This window comes from Petaurus breviceps, unplaced genomic scaffold, assembly GCF_028583685.1.
Source record: "Petaurus breviceps papuanus isolate PSGF00001 unplaced genomic scaffold, PetGlider_PUasm1.0 229, whole genome shotgun sequence".
NCBI classification, from domain to species: domain Eukaryota; kingdom Metazoa; phylum Chordata; class Mammalia; order Diprotodontia; family Petauridae; genus Petaurus; species Petaurus breviceps.
In genome coordinates, this window is record NW_027185903.1 from 20,819,476 (window position 1) to 20,837,960 (window position 18,485).

An 18,485-nucleotide genomic window follows, 5' to 3' on the forward strand; every position below is an offset into this window, starting at 1 on the left:
ACTCCTCTCAAGGAGCTCAGATGCTCACATTCCAAGTGGTGGGAAAAAATATAAAAGCATTCAGTTGGAAGGCAGAAAAGTCTGAGGGTTCAGCCTTGGGGTAGATGGTAGGGTCCAGGGGAATGAAAGACAGAGCAGCAGGACAAATGGGAAGGCCCTGGAGTATGTAGGATGCAGCAGCAAGGCAGATGAGAATGCCTCACGGTACTCAGCCTCACTAGCAAGCCTGAACTTAGTTGGTGACTGCCACCTCATCTGAGTACTAGGAATGTGGCTCTTTTGGCCAGCCTTGGGTTTACTGGGGAGGAGCAAAGGGAAAGCAAGGGGAAAAGATACTCCCCAAACTGTAACTTTTCCTACCTGATCAGCTTCAATGATATCTGGGTAGCTGAGGGATTCTCAGGGAAGGATGGAGGGAAGAAAAATGATAAGGACGCTCCCAATGACAGTTATTTCTGTCTGGTGGCCCAGATGGAGCCTTAGATGCTTAATAAATACTTGAATGAATGATGAAATAACCCTCAAACTTTATTTTTCTCAATAGTTACTCAATTCTCCCTGCACTAAAACTTTCGGCCAAATATTTAACACATCACTCATTAAAATAATAAAAAAAATAATAATCCTTTGTTTTCTTCAGTTCACAGTGAAAAGATTCACTGCCAATGAAGGAAAACAGGAAGACAGATACTTCCCCAGAGATAATTCCCAAAGGAGAGTGTTGACTAAGAGACAAGAGCGGCTAGTAAAAGATGAAAAGCTATTTCCCCTCCCCTCTACCTTGATCAGTCACAGAAAAAACAATGCAAGGTGGATGATGATCTCAGGTATCTTGCATCTTGTACTTCTTTTTAAGTACAAAGGTGGGGCTATTTTAGCTAAATTAACAAGCTTATGCTTTCTTGTAGATTTGTCTCATTTTAGAGCCCCATTAAACTGAACTGAATAAACATTTAAGTACTTGCTATGCCTTGTCCTAGGAGTAGATGATAGGAAAGAGAAATAAGACAGAGTTCTTACCAAAAGCTTCAAGACTGGAGATCTCATGTTCCCCAGCCTCAATGGGGGATGTCCTACTTCCCATTCACTTAACTGTCACAACAACATATCCTATACACTACTGTTGCCATGATTTCTTTTGCTCTCTCCCATGCTATACTTAATCTCCTTTAGGGAAATCTTTTCCTGTTTTCCAAGATGACAATTAACCAATAGGATAAACTAATTGTACTAATGTGCTAAAGCCAAGAGACTCTAGGACTCTGAATACTATTCCTCAATTGCCCAGGCCATACAAGCATACTGTAAGGGCAATATAAGGATAATAGTGGGGGGGCGGTAGGGGGAGGGGGGTGGAGTAAAGATGGTGGAGTAGAAACAGGACTTCCTTGAGGCTCTGGCTCTCACCCCTTCCAATCCATGTAAAAGGGGACTGTGAACAAACTTTGGAGCTACAGAACCCACAAAATGACACAGAGAAGCTAAGCTCCCACTGAGGACAGCACAGCAGGCCGGCAGGAACATCCTGAAGGTTTTAGCCCCAGGGCGGGCCTGACCAGCCGCCAGCTGGAGGGACTCCAGACCACCAGCAGCTGTGGTGGTCAAGAATTATCAACACATAGATGCTAAGGACAAAGTGAGAGGTCAGTGCAGTGTGGACTTTGGAACCCAGTAGTTGGGAGTGTGTAGGCTTTTGTCCCCGGGATGAGAAGCCCCTGAGGGCTGCGGTGTACCTGCTGCCATGTGGCTGCTTCAGCTCCTGGCCTGCAGAGTGTAGGGGGACCAAGCAACCAGTCCGAGGGGTAATCACTTTTCCTTTAACCTGCTTGGATCTGGATTGCAGTCTAGGGTGGAGTTCCTGGGGTGTATGACCAGCTTGCCAGAGCATGTGGAGGCTTCAGAGAGGGCACCCAAGAAAACCCCAGCATTTGGTACGAAGCTCCCCTGTCTGGTAGCAGAGTCCTACTGTGGCAAAAAGCCCAAAAGTCAAGTAATTGAGTGGCAACATGACCAGGCAAAGGAAGCAAAGCAAACAGAAGAATCCAACATTATACTCCTATTTTGGGGACAAAAAGGATCAAAGCATGGAACAGGAGGAAGACAGTGAAGTCAGAACTCTTGCACCAAAAGCTTCAAAGGAAAATACGAGCTGGTTAAAGGGCATAGAGGACATTAAGAAGCAGAAAAGAGAAGTGGAGGAAAAATTGGGAAGAGATATGAGAACGATGCAAGAAAATTACAAAATAAGAGTCAACAGCCTGTCTGAGGAAAATAATACCTTAAAAAATAGACTCACTGAAATGGCAAAAGAGGCTCAAAAAGGCAATGAGAAGAAGAATGCTTTAAAAAGCCGAATTTGCCAGATGGAAAAAGAATCTCAAAAGCTCAATGAGGAGAATCATTCCTTCAGAATTAGATTGGAGCAAATGGAAGCTAATGACTTTATGAGAAATCAAGATGTTGTTAAACAGATCCAAACAAATGAAAGAATAGAAGGCAATGTGAAATATCTCATGGGAAAAACCACTATCCTGGAAAATAGATCCAGGAGAGATCATTTAAAAATTACTGGACTACCTGAAAGCCATGATCAAAGAAAGAACCTAGAAATCATCCTCCAAGAAATTCTCAAGGAAAACTGCCCTGATGTTTTAGAACCAGAGGGCAAAATAGAGGTTGAAAGAATCCACTGATCACTTCCTGAAAAGATCCCAAAAAGAAAACTCCTAGGAATATTACAGCCAGGTTCTGAAATTCCCAGATCAAGGAGAGAATATTACAAGCAGCCAGGAAGAAATAATTTGAATATTGTAGAAATACAATCAGGATAACTCAGGATCTGGCAGTTTCTACACTGAAGGATCGAAGGGCTTAGAATATGATATTCTGGAGGGCAAAGGAACTGGGATTAAAACCAAGAATCACCTACCCAGCAAAACTGAGTATCATGTTTCAGGGGGAAAATATGGTGATTCAGTGGAACAGAGGACTTTCAAGCATTCATGAGGAAAAAACCAGAGTTGAATAGAAAATTTAACATTCAGATAAAAGAAGCAAGAGAAGCATGAGAAGGCAAACAGGAAAAGAAATCATAAGGAATTTATCAGAGTTGAGCTATTAACATTCCTACATGGAAAAATGATAATTGTAACTGATGGAACTTTTCTCTGTATGAAAATAGTTGAAGAAAATATAAATATATACATATATATGTCTTTATAGGAGGATATATGGGCGTATATGTGAATGTGTGTATATATGTTTATAGGTATACATAGAGGGAACAGGACAAATTTGCTAGGAAGGGATGATACTTAAAAGGTGAAATTAAGAGGTGAGAGAGGAATATAATGAGAGGAGATGGGGAGAGACAGAATGGGGTAAACTATCTCATACAGAAGAGGCTAGTGATAATTGTTACAATGGAGCAGAAGAATAGGAAGGCAAAAGGAAATGGGTCAACCTTAATCTCATTGAATTTGACTGGGGGAGGAAATGAAATACACACTAAATAGGGTATCTCACCCTACAGAAGAGTAGGGAGAAAGAGCATGAGAGGGGGGATGATGGAAAGGAGGGCAGTCTGGGGGGGAGGGAAGTTGGAAGCACCCATTTTTGAAAAGGGATGGGATCAAAGTAGAGAATAGAACAAGTGGGAGGTGGGATAGGAGGGAGGGAAATATAGTCAGTCTTTTACAATATATCTACTATGTTAATGTTTTGCATTAGCTACACATGTACAACCTATACTGAACTGCTTATCTTCCCAGTAAGGGTGGGTGACAAGGGAGGAAGGGAATGAATCTGGAATTCAAAGTTTAAAAATCAAATGTTTAAAGAAAAAAATATACACATATACTATTATTAATACTATTTTACATGTAATTGGGAAATAAGATATACAGGCACGGGGGCATAGAGATCCACCATGCCCTACTGGAAAAGTCGAAGGGGGTATGGGAGAAGATATGGGAGAGAGCAGATTGGAGGAAAGGATATCATGTGGAACTGCTGTTTTGGGGCAGTGGGTAGGGGAAAAAGCGGGGAGAATATTTTAACTCAAAATCTGGAGGAAATGATGTAAATTAAAAGTTAATAAAGCATTTGAAAAATGAAAAAAAGGATAATAGTGCTTTTTTGATTTCTGTATTGTATTCTATTCATTTTTATGTTAATTCTCAATAATGGAGAGAAAAATTAATCAGTATAATAAATATGGGAAAGCTCACTAGCAACTCATGTCTTATTAAAAGTTAAAGAATTCATACTGGGGAGAAGGCCCATTAAATATGTTAAATTATTGTGTTATATAAACCTTAATCCAAGTGATTCAAAGCTGTGGTTTTAGCTTTAGAAAATAATCTAGGGATTATAATAATCAAAGAGCCTGTTGGTCAATCAAATTAAGAAGCATTTATTAAGCTCAGTAACTATGATCAATGTAACCAAGTTCACAAAGTCAATAAAAAGCAGACTGAGAGTTAGAATTTGTGACTTCTGGATCCTAACCCCAATTTTATATGCTATATCATTTTACTTCACCATCTAACTATATAGGTATAATGGGAATGCAAATTTTTAAGATCTTCCCTGCCCCTAGGCTAAAGTGCACCTGGAGCCTGGGGTGGGAGGCTTGTTTTTCAGTAGATACTTCTTGATTGGCCAGTGAGTCAATAAGGTTGTTACATTCTCTGAGCCAGGAGAAGGCTATATAAGCCCTGATGTGTAGCTTTGTTTTGGGGCTCACTTTGATAAGTGTTCTGTGATTTGATCAGATGAAACTCTGGGAAGCCATTGTTGAGAGCCCACGGCTTTGAAAAACCCAGATGTTGATTTGGTATGGATGTAATGGTTGGACAGTTTGGAAACCTGTCTGTTTCTCCATCTTGATAATTCTGTCTGTATACTCCGAAGTTCGGGGTGCTGATCTTTTTCCCCTGAACTAGGTAAATGATATATATTTGACTGATTAAAGTAAGCTTGTTAACCCATTTTGAGTTGCTTTCCTTTATCAAAGCAGATCCAAGAGCCTGTGTTGGCAGCCCATCCTGGGAACGCTGGGGTGTTTGCTGCTACAATAGGCTACTTCCACACATCTCACAGAATAACACAATGGACTGGAAATTTGAAATCTTATTAATTTACAATGACATGGCAATTTCAAATTATTTAATTTAATAATCCCCATAAAATGGATAGAGAAAATCTAAGGAGAGTTGTAGTACATACAGGATTTCTGGCAATAATAAATTATATTTCCTGATGGTTGCCATTATTCCCTTATATATCATAAACTTGTTATGGTTGAAAGTGGCCTTTAAGATCATTCAAGTCCAACCTTTCATTTTATAAATGAAGAAACTGAGTCTCAGGGAGTTTAAGGGATTTTGCTCAAGGTCATTCAGGTAACAAGTGGCATAGCTGGTACCTCACTCTAAGTCAAGATTCCAAAACTAGTTGGGGTTCATTATAATTGCCAGATATATTAAACATTTTCTACAAGTTGTAACCAGATTCCACAACTAGTCAAAGATGAAGAAAGCTGGCCATAGCAATTAGTCTCATTCTTTCACTCACTTTGTGGTTTCCTCTCAATTTCAGACTATCCCAATATAGAACATCCCTCTGTGGTTTAGGAGACAAGTCACAAGTTGTTGAATGAGGCTTAGAGAGGTAAGTGACTTGCCCAGGGTCATAAAACTTGTGTCAGAGAATGGATCTGAATAAAACTCTTCCTGATTCAAAATCTAACTCTATCTGCCTCTATCCACTAACCATACCATCTTGGAGAAATATATATTCACTGTGTTTTAAAGGTATTTAAACTTTTTATTTCTTTAAATGAGGAAGCAGTGCATAGTGAATAGAAAGCCCATCTAAAGTTGGCATTTTTCTTTTCTTTTTTTTTTTTGGAGGGCAATTGGGGTTAAGTGACTTGCCCAGGGTCACATGGCTAGTTTTTGTGTTAAGTGTCTGAGGCCGGATTTGAACTCAGGTCCTCCTGACTCTAGGGCCGGTACTCTATTCACTGCACCACCTAGCCACCCCACTGCTGGCATTTTTCTTATTCACATAAAGGTTCTGCAACCCTGGGCAAGTCACTTAACTTCTTAGTGTCACCAAGCAAATCTCAAAAAAAAAAAAAAAGAAAAGAAAATTGTTGCACAGATTCTCATTGGTGAAAGGATTTTTTATACTAGAAGCTATTATAGATCTGTACAAAAAATATCCACTTATAGCACACATTATTTGTGAAAATATTTTTAAAACGTTTAACACCATTAGTTATTAGAAGTTACACTTGCTTTGGGGAATGACTGAACAAGCTGTGGTATATGATAGTTAATAGTATATTATTGTTATTTATATATATATTACATAAATAATATATAAGTATATTATATATAATATATATTATATAAATAATATATAAGTATATTATATATAATATATATTATATAAATAATATATAAATATATTATTTAAGAAATGACAAGGAGGATGATTTCAGAAAAACCTAGAAAGACTTACATGAACTGATGCATAGTGAAGTGAGCAGAGCCAAAAGAACATTACATACAATAACAGCAATATTGCACAATCAATAATTTGAATGACTTGGCTATTCTCAGAAACGTAATGATTCGAAAAAATTCCCATAGAACTCATGATGAAAAATACTATCCACCTCCAGAGAAAGAAAAGATGTTGTCTGAATACAGACTGAAGTATTCATTCTCTCTCTCTCTCTCTTTCTTTCCTTCCTTCTTTCCTTTTTTTCTTCCTTTCTTCTCTCTCTCTTTCCTTCATTCCATCTTTTTGTTCAAAATGACTAATATTGAAATGTTTTACATGATTGCATATGTATCAGATTGCTTACCACCTCAGGGAGGAGGGAGGAAAAGGAGAAAGGGAGAAAATTTAGAACCCCAAACTTTAAAAAATAATAATAAATGTTTTCTGATTGAATAAAAAAAAAAAGAAATTACATCTGCTTAAGCATGTTATCTATTATACTGAGGAAAGTTGGAGGTGGAGGCTCCTTTGATGTTTTTGAACTTATCTCTACAGATGTATACATTTTGTCCACTAGATAGAAGTCACTTTAGAAATAATTGAAAAGTCTATTAAAAAGTCATTTGCAGGGTGGCTAGATGGCACAATGAATAGAACACCAGCCCCGGAGTCAGGAGGACCTGAGTTCAAATCCAGCCTCAGACACTTAACACAAAAAAAAACTAGCTGTGTGACCTTGGGCAAGTCACTTAACCCCAAATGACCTACCTTCCCCTTCCAAAAAGTAAAAAAAAAAGTCATTTTGAGGAATAAATTGTTTTCTAAAAAAGCATGAAAAACAATCTCTCACAAATCATCCTGAGGAGATAAACTGGATAAAGTCAGTAAAGAACAGATGACCATGATAGACTAGGTGCTGATAGGAGAGCATTGTCTGGGCAAAAGCTTTTCAGTTTCATTAAATCAGTTGTTTGTTTTATCTTCTATAATTGTATCTGTCCCTTATTTGGTTAAAAGTTTATTTCCTAAAATCACAATTAATCAGAGAAATCCAAATTAAAACAACTCTGAGATAACATCTCACACAACTATCAGATTATCTAATATGACGGCAATGGAAAATGATAAATATTAGAGGGGTTGTAAAAAAAACTGGGACCCTCAAGTAAGTTGGTAAAGTTGTGAACTAGTCCAATCATTCTGGAGAACAATTTGGAACTATGCCCAAAGGGCTTTAAAACTGTTTATATCCTTTGACATAATACTACTACTACTAGGTCTGTATCCCAAAGAGATCAAAGAAAAAGAAAAGGACCTATATGTACAAAAATATTTATAGCAGCTCTTTTTGTGGTTGCAAAGAATTGGAAATCAAGGGGATGCCCATAAATTGAGGAATGGTTGAACAAGTTGTGGGAAATCCGGGAAGACTTATATGAACTGATGCAAAGTAAAATGAGCAGAACTAGGAGAAAAGTAAATACAGTAATAGCAATATTGTATGATGATCAGCTATGAATGACTTAGCTATTCACAGTAATACAATGATCCAAAACAGTTCTGGAGGACTAATGATAAAAAAAGTGCTATCTACCTCCAGAAGGAAAAAAAAAAAACAACTAATGGAGTCTGAATGCAGATTAAAGCACACTTAAAAAAAAATTATTTTTCTTTTTTTGTCTGTGTTTTGCATGACTTCCTGAGTATAATTTATATCAAATTATTTACCTTCTCAAGGTGCTGGGTAGGGAAAGGAGGGAGGAAAATAATTGGGAACTCAAAATTTAAAAAGAAGAATGTTAAATGTTAAAAATGTAAAAACATGTAGTTGAGAAAAAGAAAAGAATTTATCTCCTATATCTAGCTGTGAGAGGTAAATGATCTGCTTATCTCCTAAATTTTTATAGTATGACCTTATATATTAAGGTCTCATCCATTTAGAATAGATTGTAGAATATGGTACAAGGTACCGTCTAAGCCAAATTTTTGCCAGACTGCTTTCCCAGTTTTAGATAGGGAGTCTTTTCATGACTAATTTATGTTTTCCAGTTTACTGAATACTAGGTTGTTGAGCTCATTGTTTCTGATTCTCCCTTATCTAGTTTGGTCCACGAATCAACCTATTTTTAATCCACCGAAATTGTGACTCTATTATCCAGTGTGGTAGATATCTCTCACTGCTGAATGTCATAAGCAATTTGACAAACCTGCCAGGTAGGCCTTTATACAGGTTGTGCACAAAATTATTAGACAACATATAAGAAGAAAGTCTTGGGTTATTTCATTAGAGATTTCTCTCCAAGTTGCTAAGTAACCACTAAAAAAGAATAGTGATAACTACTACTTAAGACTGGTTATTCAGCCAGGTACAAATTGTGCACTATCAATTAGCCCATCTACTTTTCTAAAATCTGGCTAAATTATGTTGCTTTTTTCTTATCTACTATTCTAGGAAATTTGTCAAGAAATGAAATTAGTTTGATGAGTTTTATTCTTGAAGTCATGATGTGTCTGTGATCAATATTTCCTTTTTTAGCTGTTCACTAACCATTCATTTAATAATATATAACATCCTACAAAATGTTGAAATCAATCTCCCTAACCCATGACATGCAGATTTCAATTTCTTCCTTTTTTTTTTTCAATCTGGACTTAAACCCTATGTGAATGCTATGGTACCTCTCGTTCTTTGTAACCTTTCAAAGATTAGTGAAAGTGGTTCAGCGATCACATTTGCTACTTATTTTTGTTTTGTTTGTTTTTGCTTTTGTTTTCTTAGTATCCTGATACTAAACCTGATGATTTGGCATATCAAGGATGGCCAGATAGTCCCTTACTAAGTGCCTACTTGTCTTGGGTTTATATTCGCAGAGCCTAGCACAGTACCAAGCATACAGTAGGTGCTTAATGAATGTTTGTTGATTTGACTTGATAGCCATGAATAAGTGGTTTGATTCTAAGACATGGAAGAATCTTCATGCAAAGGAGTAAAAGCAAGAGAACTTAGCCATAGTCTGCTAAAGAGAAGAGATTTAAACACTTGTTTTTAACTACTACCAAGAGCTAGTGAAATGGTGCAAATGCAAATGGAAAGGATTTGTCTCAGTGTTCATTTTTCTTCCAAAGAGGGGTCCACGTAGGATAACACTATAAGGCTGCACAGTGGATAGAACAGTGGGCCTGGAATAAGGAAGACCTGAGTTCAAATTCAGCTGCTACAATTACTAGCCCTGTGAATGTGGGCAAGTCACTTAACCCTGTTTACATCAATTTCCTAATCTTTAAAAAAGGAGCTAGAGAAGGAAATGAGGAAGTACTCTAGTATCTTTGCCAAGAAAACCCCAAATGGGGTCATGAAGAGTTGTTAAGGACTGAAATGATTCAACAACAACAAAATAAGGTGGGACACTTGCATAAGGCCTTGAGGTACAAAGTATAACTTACAGGAATATAGGACTTTGCTTCTCAACCCCCGTTTATTCCCTTAGTATAGAGTTAAAAGATTTAAGATCTGAATAGGTCCCTCCAAAGTGTAAAATAGGATTCATCAGAAAGTGGGAAATGAATTACATTGATTGTTTATAGGTTATTCTGAATCCTTTTAGTGACTTTGCATTTTCTGTGGTGTGAAAAAAAGTTTGCCTTTTATCAGATATGCACTGATGTGTTACCTTGGGTGTTCTCACTGTAACTGAGGGCTCTTTTGCCCGTATTTTGGCCATATTTATGAATCTATTCTGAGGTTCTCCTAGGAAACTCTGGGTGGGGAAACAATGAGCCCCACAAAAGGTCAAGATTGAATTCTGTTCTTCTCAGCACGTAGTTTGGAATGCTGGGCCACAGGTTACCATTGTCATTCTCTACACTATATTAAATGTCTTACTCATTCTAAGACCACAACCTGTTTATAGGAAAGCCTAATGAAATTTTCCCATTTTAGATTTCTCAGCAGGGTCAAACAGCTGTTCTAGAGAATTCCTACCATTTCAGTTCTTGACTAAATCTCATAATTGAATGACTATATTGTGATAGTAGAAGTCAATCTTTCATTAGCAGCTTTTTAGGAGTTAGCTATGCAGATAGATGTTTATCCTGCCTAACAACTAAAAGTGTCTTACTAATCTAAATAGGTCACTCTGGAGACCAGATGATCTTTAGCTGCTTAAGGGGATTACGCAGTTAAGTGACACTATGCATGGTAGGCTGCCCTAATGCCGTAATTTGCACGCAGAACAGGCATCTAAGAACAGGGACATTTCACCCTGTGTTTTCACAGATGGCTTTTATAAACAACAACACTGTTAAAGTTGGCACCAAGGTGAAGGGTGTAAACTTCTTTATGAGTAAAAATATCAGGTGACCTTTGGAAACATACTTGTTACGACATTAGGTTACAACTTGTACACTACCAGGTCACCAGTGTAATAAATAAAGAGGCAAAAGAAAAATGGGAGCTAAGTTGCATAGCCTGGCTGGCACTTTCTCGGAGCACTGTTTTGCAAGGAGCAGTGGGGAGTGAGGTAGGCTTTGCTTAATTAGTAAGAATAAAAGCAGCTGGTGGATGGCCAATTCCTTGGACATGCACATTCCATTATAAAAGGGAAAAAGTAAAATCTTGGGCAAAACTATGAATTCCCCTACTTGAAGCCTGGAGTTAGATTGGGGCAGAGGATATGGGAGGGAGGAAGAGGGGGACTGTTATTTTTTTTTTAATTAAAGTTTTCTTTATTATTGAAGAAAAGGCATCTAGGTAGATGAGTGGCTAGAGTGCTGTATCTGGAATCAGGAAGTCAGGCTGAGGAGCTCAAATTTAGCTTCTGACACTTACAAGCTCTGTGACCATGGGCTCTTAACTTCTGTCTGCCCCAGGCATGCACTTATAAAAATGAAAGAATAACAAAAAAATGAATGTGAAAGAGAAAAAGTGAAAATGTGGCAAAACAGTGAATTCCCATATTCAAGGGCTGTAGCTAGACTTGGGGGTAGGGGTGGAAGTAAAGGAGGCAGAAGCAGAGGGAATGATTACTATTTCTTAAATTAAAAAAAATTCTTATTATTGAAGAGATATCCAAATGATAGGGTTCTTCCATGTATTGGGGGAAGGAAGAAGATAAAATATTGTAGCATTTAATAAGGTACCTCCCCTATGAAGTAAGGCAGAGAAAGATTATGGTTCAATATTTGATTATCATGGGTTCTTAAACTGGGGTCTGGGAACTTTAAAGAGAAAAGAAATATTTTGATAACTATAGTTCAATCAATATAACCATAGTTCAATATATATAGTTCAATTCCTTTGTAATCTTACATATTTTATTTTATGTGATTAAAAACATTACTCTGAGAAGAGGTTCATATGCTTCATAAGTCTGTTAAAGGGATTTCATGGTACAAAAAAAGATTAAGAACTTTTGATTCAGGTCATAAGACTATTTTCACCAGTAAAATCGAGCTGAGAAGCAATGTGACCTAGTAGATAGAGAACTTCCCTTGAAGTCTGAAAGACCTGGATTGGAGTCTAACTTCTGACTCACATTGGAAAATTTGCTTTGCATCTTAGTGTTTCAGAGAATAACATGGAGTAACTGAAAAAGTTCCAGCTCTCAAGTCAAAGACCTGGGTTCAAGACCTACCTCTGACACTTATTATACATATCACCATGGGTAAGTTGGTCTTTGGGCCTCGGTTTACCTCTTCTGATTCTCTAAAATGAGGGGGTTGGATTAGATAGTTTCTGAGGTCCCTATCAGCTCTTAATTTATGATTTTGTGACCTTTAATACCCACAAGAGGTAGAACAAATGCCAGTCTACAATAATAAAGTTTTCTGATTCCTTCATGAATAAAATCACTGGTCCAGACTCTTACCCCCTCCAAATAAATATCCAAGTAGCTCCTTTTTGGACTTAATTATTCTGAATATTTCCTCTCTGTTAAGTCCTGGTTATTTGCATTAACTCTAAGCAAATACAATCAGAAATCTACCAAAGAATTTATCTTAATGCAAGAAAGACCTTCCTAAAATTAAAATTTCACATTTATGTTGTATATTTACCATGCCCTTTTCTCATCTACCCTTTGGGACAGGTAATACAATTGCTTCCATTTGCAGATTATAGATGAGAAAACTGATCATTAGAGGCATAATATGAATGTTACAATGTCATATATTCCTGTTTATGATACTCATGTCCTCTTTCCAAAAGCACCAAGGTAAAAAGTACTTATTTAAAGGTTCTCAGAAAATAGCAAATGACACCCAAGATAATGTATTTATTTATCATATTCAGTTCAACAAGCATTTCTATGCACCTACTGTGTCTATGTCCTAATTACTTAAAAAGGTAATTCTAATTCTGGTTCTGATTTAATGATGAGTCCAAAACAGGGGCAGCTAGGTGATGCAATGGATAGAGCGAAAGGCTTAGGGTCAGGAAGACTGGAATTTAAATATGACCTCAGGCACTTATTAACTGTGTGACCCTTGGCAAGTCACTTCACCCTCTTTGCCTCAGTTTCCTCATCTGTAAAATGAGTTGGAGAAGAAAGTGGTAAACCACTCTGGTATCTTTGCCAAGTAAACCCCAAATGAGGTCACAAATAGTCAGATACGACTGAAACAACTGAACAATGACAACCAAAACAGGAGCTATTTCATTAATCACAGCATAATTCTCTCCAGTGATTTCTAACAAAGAGTATATATACTGATATATTTTCCTTGGAATGTTTTGAGATCTTGGGATGGTCTAAAGAATGTTATCCATTGACAATTTTAAAGAATAGATTACATACTCTTATATCTGAAATGGTCCCAGTTACAGATCTGGAATGTGATAAAGGACCATTGAGAATCATAGGAAATTATATCAAATTTAAGAGTTTTTTACATATACAAAATCAATGTAACTCGAAGCAGCAGCAGCAACAGCAAAGTTATCAAATGGGAAAACAACTCTACATGAAAGCCAAACTACACATCTAAGATATGTAGGGATCTCACAAAGATACATAAAACAAAGAGCTGTTTTTCAGGATGTAAGATGTCAAAGAAATGGATATTTTTCAAGAGAATTGAAGCAACTTGGCCAAAATTATGGAAAATGGAAATAGTACTTTAGAGGAAGCAAGAAGATAGGCATAAAATACAATTTTGGTGGAGCTGTGCAGTGCTTCAACCATTCTGTACAACTTCAGGGAATTATATGAGGAAAGACACTAAATTATTTATATACATTGACCCAGTGATGCCAGTGCTAGGCATATAATCCAAGAAGATCAACAACAGAAAGTACTCATATACATAAACATATTTATAGCAGCACTTTTTGTAGTAGGAAAGTACCTGAAAACAAAGTTTGTGTCCATTAATTAGAAAATATGTCAAATTATTAAAGACTATAGAGAAGGGGATGTTATTAACCTGTAAGAAATGACAAATAGAGGAAATATGGAAGTATACTAGTAATGTGATGTAGAGAAAAGAAAGTAGAACCAAAACAATATATATGACTTCAATAATTCAAATGGATATGACATAAGAAGGCAGCTAAATTCTGATGAAATATAATGACCAATAATACTTCTTTCTTCCTCTGAGGGCACACAGGGAATTATAGATGCTTAATTTTGCATACAGCAAAAATCACCATCACTGACTGGGTCCACTGGTTTTGCTTAGATCTTTTCTATCTCTCCACAGCACCCCTCTTTAGGGATATTATTGGCTACTCTGGGTTCAATGAACATTTCTAAACTGCCAAATCTACTGCCCAATTATCTTCTCTGACTTCTCTTCTTATAATACCATCCACCTGCTGTACATTTCTCCCAGACATCCCTCAGGCACCTCAAACTCAACATATCCAATACATAACCTATTATGTTTTCTTTCAACCTCATCCTTCCTACAAACTTCCCCACTCTTGTTGATGGCAACAGCATCCTTCTAGTAATCAGGTCAATAATTTTGGAGCCATCATGTCTTTTCCATCTCTATCAACCACTATTTCTAATCAGTTGCTAATCGTACCGCCAAAATATTTCTCATATTAGTACTCTTCCTCTATGCTGGTTGAGATCCCTTTCATCATTTGTGTGGATGATTATAATAGTTTCCTATTTAGTTTCCCTGACTGGTTTTTTCCCTCTCCAATCCATCTTCCACATAGCTGGCAAATCAATCGTCCTAAAACACTGATCTGACCATATCACTCTTATCCCTAACCCTCCCGCAAAATTGAGTTTTTCAATGACTCCCTATGACCTCTAAAATAAAATACAAATTCTTTAACCTGGCATTTAAAGCTTTCTACCATTTGGCTCCCATTTTTCTTTCCAATCTGATTTCCTATTACCTTCTTTACAAATTTTCTATTGTAGTCAAACCTGCTGTTGACCATAAATGATATTCCATCTCTAATTTCCTTAGAAGCATATCTCAGACATTTTCTCTTCTATAAAACTTTTCTTCATTCCTCCAATTATAAGCCCTCTTCCCCCTGAAAAGTACACGGTATATACTCAATTGTATAAGTGTTGTATTTCTCGTCCCCAGAAGAATCCTTCTGAGGTCAGGGATTGTTCTATTTTTATTTACTTTTTTTTTTTTATCGCTAGAGACTAGTTCAGTGCTTTGCCCATAGAAAATGTTTAATAAATATATGCCGAAGTAAATGAAGCAGATTCTTATGGTTCTTTATTTGGTGTGGGATATAAAACACAAAGAAACAACTATGGCGTAAAAAGATTTATTTGAAAAAATGTAATAAAGATACACAGTAATATTCATATTCCTCTAACAAACTGCTAAAATTCTGGGGTGGAGTATAAAAAATGACTTATATTTTTTGAATGAGGAGTCCAAAATGGTACTTAGAGCTCTAAGTATACTATAAACAAAGCTATCTGTGATGACAATGTCTTCAAACCAGGAAAGATTTCTTTATCCAACTACATAGATCATGCCAGAAACCTCAGATGTTCTGCTTCTAAGTAAAATATATGTTGCTGCCATATACATAAATACCACCCTGAATTACAGTTATGGAATTTGGGAGGTTGTTTTCCTGCAAAAATAATTTCAGCCATCACACTACTTATATCAAATTAATAATAGTCATTAATAATTATTTTTAAATACGCCCATTGTCCCAGTCCAAAAATAAATAAATAAAAAACAAAGTGGTTATGTTAATTAAATTAAATGTTGATATCTTGTGTTAAAATTAAATAATCTAAAAAAACCAGATGAACATTCACATTTAGGATTTAGCTGTTTTGGCTTTTTTTAAACCCACCAAAATCAAATAATTAGGGATTTTTCCATTTTCTACATTTCTATAAACTTCCAATTGTATTTTTTTAGTCACTCTCCACAACTTATATCTTTAGTTATGTAGAGTTTCATTCTTTTAACTCATCTACTTCTTTCCTATAGTATCCCTCATCACAAGAGTATAAACTGCACAAGAGAAAGAAAAAAAATCTTTCTAGGCCACATCTGTGCTTATATTTCCTTTGGCTTCTCTGGACAGAGCTGCCCTTTAAACTTGCAATATAATTATGAGTTCTGAATAATGTGTATGCCACCATTCCCACTAACCCCACCTCACCCTGCCACTCGGACAACGCACCACTCCTAAAAAAATAATATTTTAGAGCAGCAGATGATGTCTTTCCCATCTGGCATTCCCACACACTGCATCTATTACTCAATGATGCATTAAACTTTGATGACTTGTCATTTTAATTACAAAGGAATCCAGTTTTGGCTAGCTTTAGAATAACCATCTAAACAAAAGATTAAATACTTGGATCAGCATGTAAAGCTAGATTTGAACTCAGGTCCTTTTGACTCTAGGACTGGTACCTTATCCACTGCTATGCCTCATAGCTGCTCTGCCTTTTATTTTTAAATCACATTTATTTACACATATTTTTCTTCCTCCCCTACAGAGGTAACCATGACTTTTAACAAAGAAATAAAGGATCAGCTCATCCAAACTAACCAACACATTGGCTATGTCTGATAGAACACGTGGCATTCCAGAGGAAGGATGGGAAGTTCAGCTTTAATATCTGAATGTTCTAACTGGACCCAGCTATCTTACCCATCATTATGTTAGTTCTGTGCTTTGTATGCTCCCATTGCATGGAAATTGTCATCCTTTACTCATCTAATCTTGTCCTTTTTTGCCTCCATACACTTTTACACAGTATTGGTTAAATTTTTTAGTCATTTTCAGTCGTGCCCAACTTTTCATGACTCTTTTTGGTGTTCCCTTGGCAAAGATACTAAAGTGATTTGCCATTTCCTTCTTCAGCTCATTTTATAGATGAGGAAATTGAGGCTAGCAGGTTTAAGTGACTTGCCCAGGGTTACACAGCTAGTGTCTGAGGCTGGATTTGAACTCATAAAGATGAGTCTTCCTGACTCCAGGCCTGACGCAGTAAGCTTTCCATTAAAAAAAAAAAAAAGCAATTTTGAGAAACATGAGAGGTCATATTATTCCTAATTTATTAGGTCAATGAAGATTCCAAAGGGTGGTTATAAAACAAATCCTAGATCATAACACTATAAGGGGAGTTTCTGGGGAGCATGTGTGAATCTGCACATTGAAAGAAAACATAAAAATGCATAGGTGGGGATCTCTAGTCATAATGGCATTGGAATGGTCCTAGGAATCAATGTAGGTTGTGGGTATGAGTGCGTGCAGCTAAAAGAAAACCAGGTCATTTATCATTCATTTAGCAGTGTGGTTACTGTTGTTTTAGTAATAAAAGAACCCCCAAAAGTATCCTGGTGCTAGGAAATTGCCCTGGCTTAAGGGCAGCTTAATTGTATACTGTATTATAATACAAAGTCTGTATTCCCACTCAAATTCCTCACATGATTCATAGATGGCTTTGACCTTCAAACTGATACTATCACAGATTATGGCATTTCAAAATAACAAAAACACTTCCACTATGGGTCCTGAGGTTTATACTGCCTGGAAGGAGTGTGCCTTGACCCTTATCACCACAAGGTCCTTACCACCACCTATTGTGGCCAGTGAGGATTATGGGAAATCACTTCCACATACCATATGTTTCACTACTAAAAGTCCAACTGTAGGGGGCTGATGGGAGGACAGCAGGTTCCCTGATCACTCTGACAGCAGGTGAGCCCTTCTTTAGGACTTTGAATGGATCTCCTCATGCTGCGTATGGGGTATGCCAACTGACAACTTTGCTAAGGCAACCGAGAATATCTCCTAGGCATTATGGATAGCTTGGTTGGCTCAGGCTGTGTGGGGTGGAACCACTTCTTTGGCTAGGCCTATAATAGGGAGTTTTCATTGCAGAATCAGCCCTTTCCCCTTCTTTGTGGGGAACCAGGGAAAGAGGTAAGAACAGAGCCCAGACAAGAGCCCTGAGAAAAGGCTTTGCTCCCAAGCTGCCCTGAATGACAGACTTTTCCCCCATAAAACTTCTAAGGCATTTGACTGGGAAGTAAATAAGATAGATGAATGTACATATAGCTGTAGTAAAGAGAGAGACGGAAGGGCAGGATGAAGAGGAGAAGCAGCTAGGACCTGCCATAGCTGAAGATTACCTGCTGCAGAACTGTTCCTGTACTCGATCTCCCTTCCCATTGCTGACCTGGTACTTCTCACCTTTACCTAAGGTACTCTTGAGCATGGTTTTAATGCCTGGTGAACCAAGTTTCTGCCTTCCCCAGACAGGAATAAGTCCTTCTCTCCTAAGATACTGGTTTTCCTTTAGTGATTTTAAATCCTTGGATTTGGATTTTGACCTTTGGAACCACACTGACAAGTCTGTTGGCTCTAACTTTATGGCTCTTTCAACAGACTGTACTATTAAAGCAGAGATGAAGGGGCCTTTAACCTGGAAGGCCTAGGGAAGAGGGAAGACAAGTCCATCCTGTGGCATAAACACTGAGGACAACATTATCAGGAAATGTTA

General features: G+C 37.2%; 1 protein-coding gene and 1 long non-coding RNA gene across 13 annotated transcripts in view; one reads left to right on the forward strand and one right to left on the reverse strand.

The window, feature by feature from the left end:
* Nucleotides 1-18,485, reverse strand: part of PDE4D (phosphodiesterase 4D) — a 1,918,796-nt gene that overhangs the window by 269,765 nt on the left and 1,630,546 nt on the right. The gene's annotated exons all lie outside the window — the stretch shown is intronic.
* On the forward strand, nucleotides 8,067-16,735 carry LOC138167459 (uncharacterized). The gene is made up of 3 exons (XR_011169889.1): nucleotides 8,067-11,036; nucleotides 12,077-12,179; nucleotides 16,473-16,735. It is a non-coding gene; the product is annotated as an uncharacterized lncRNA (long non-coding RNA).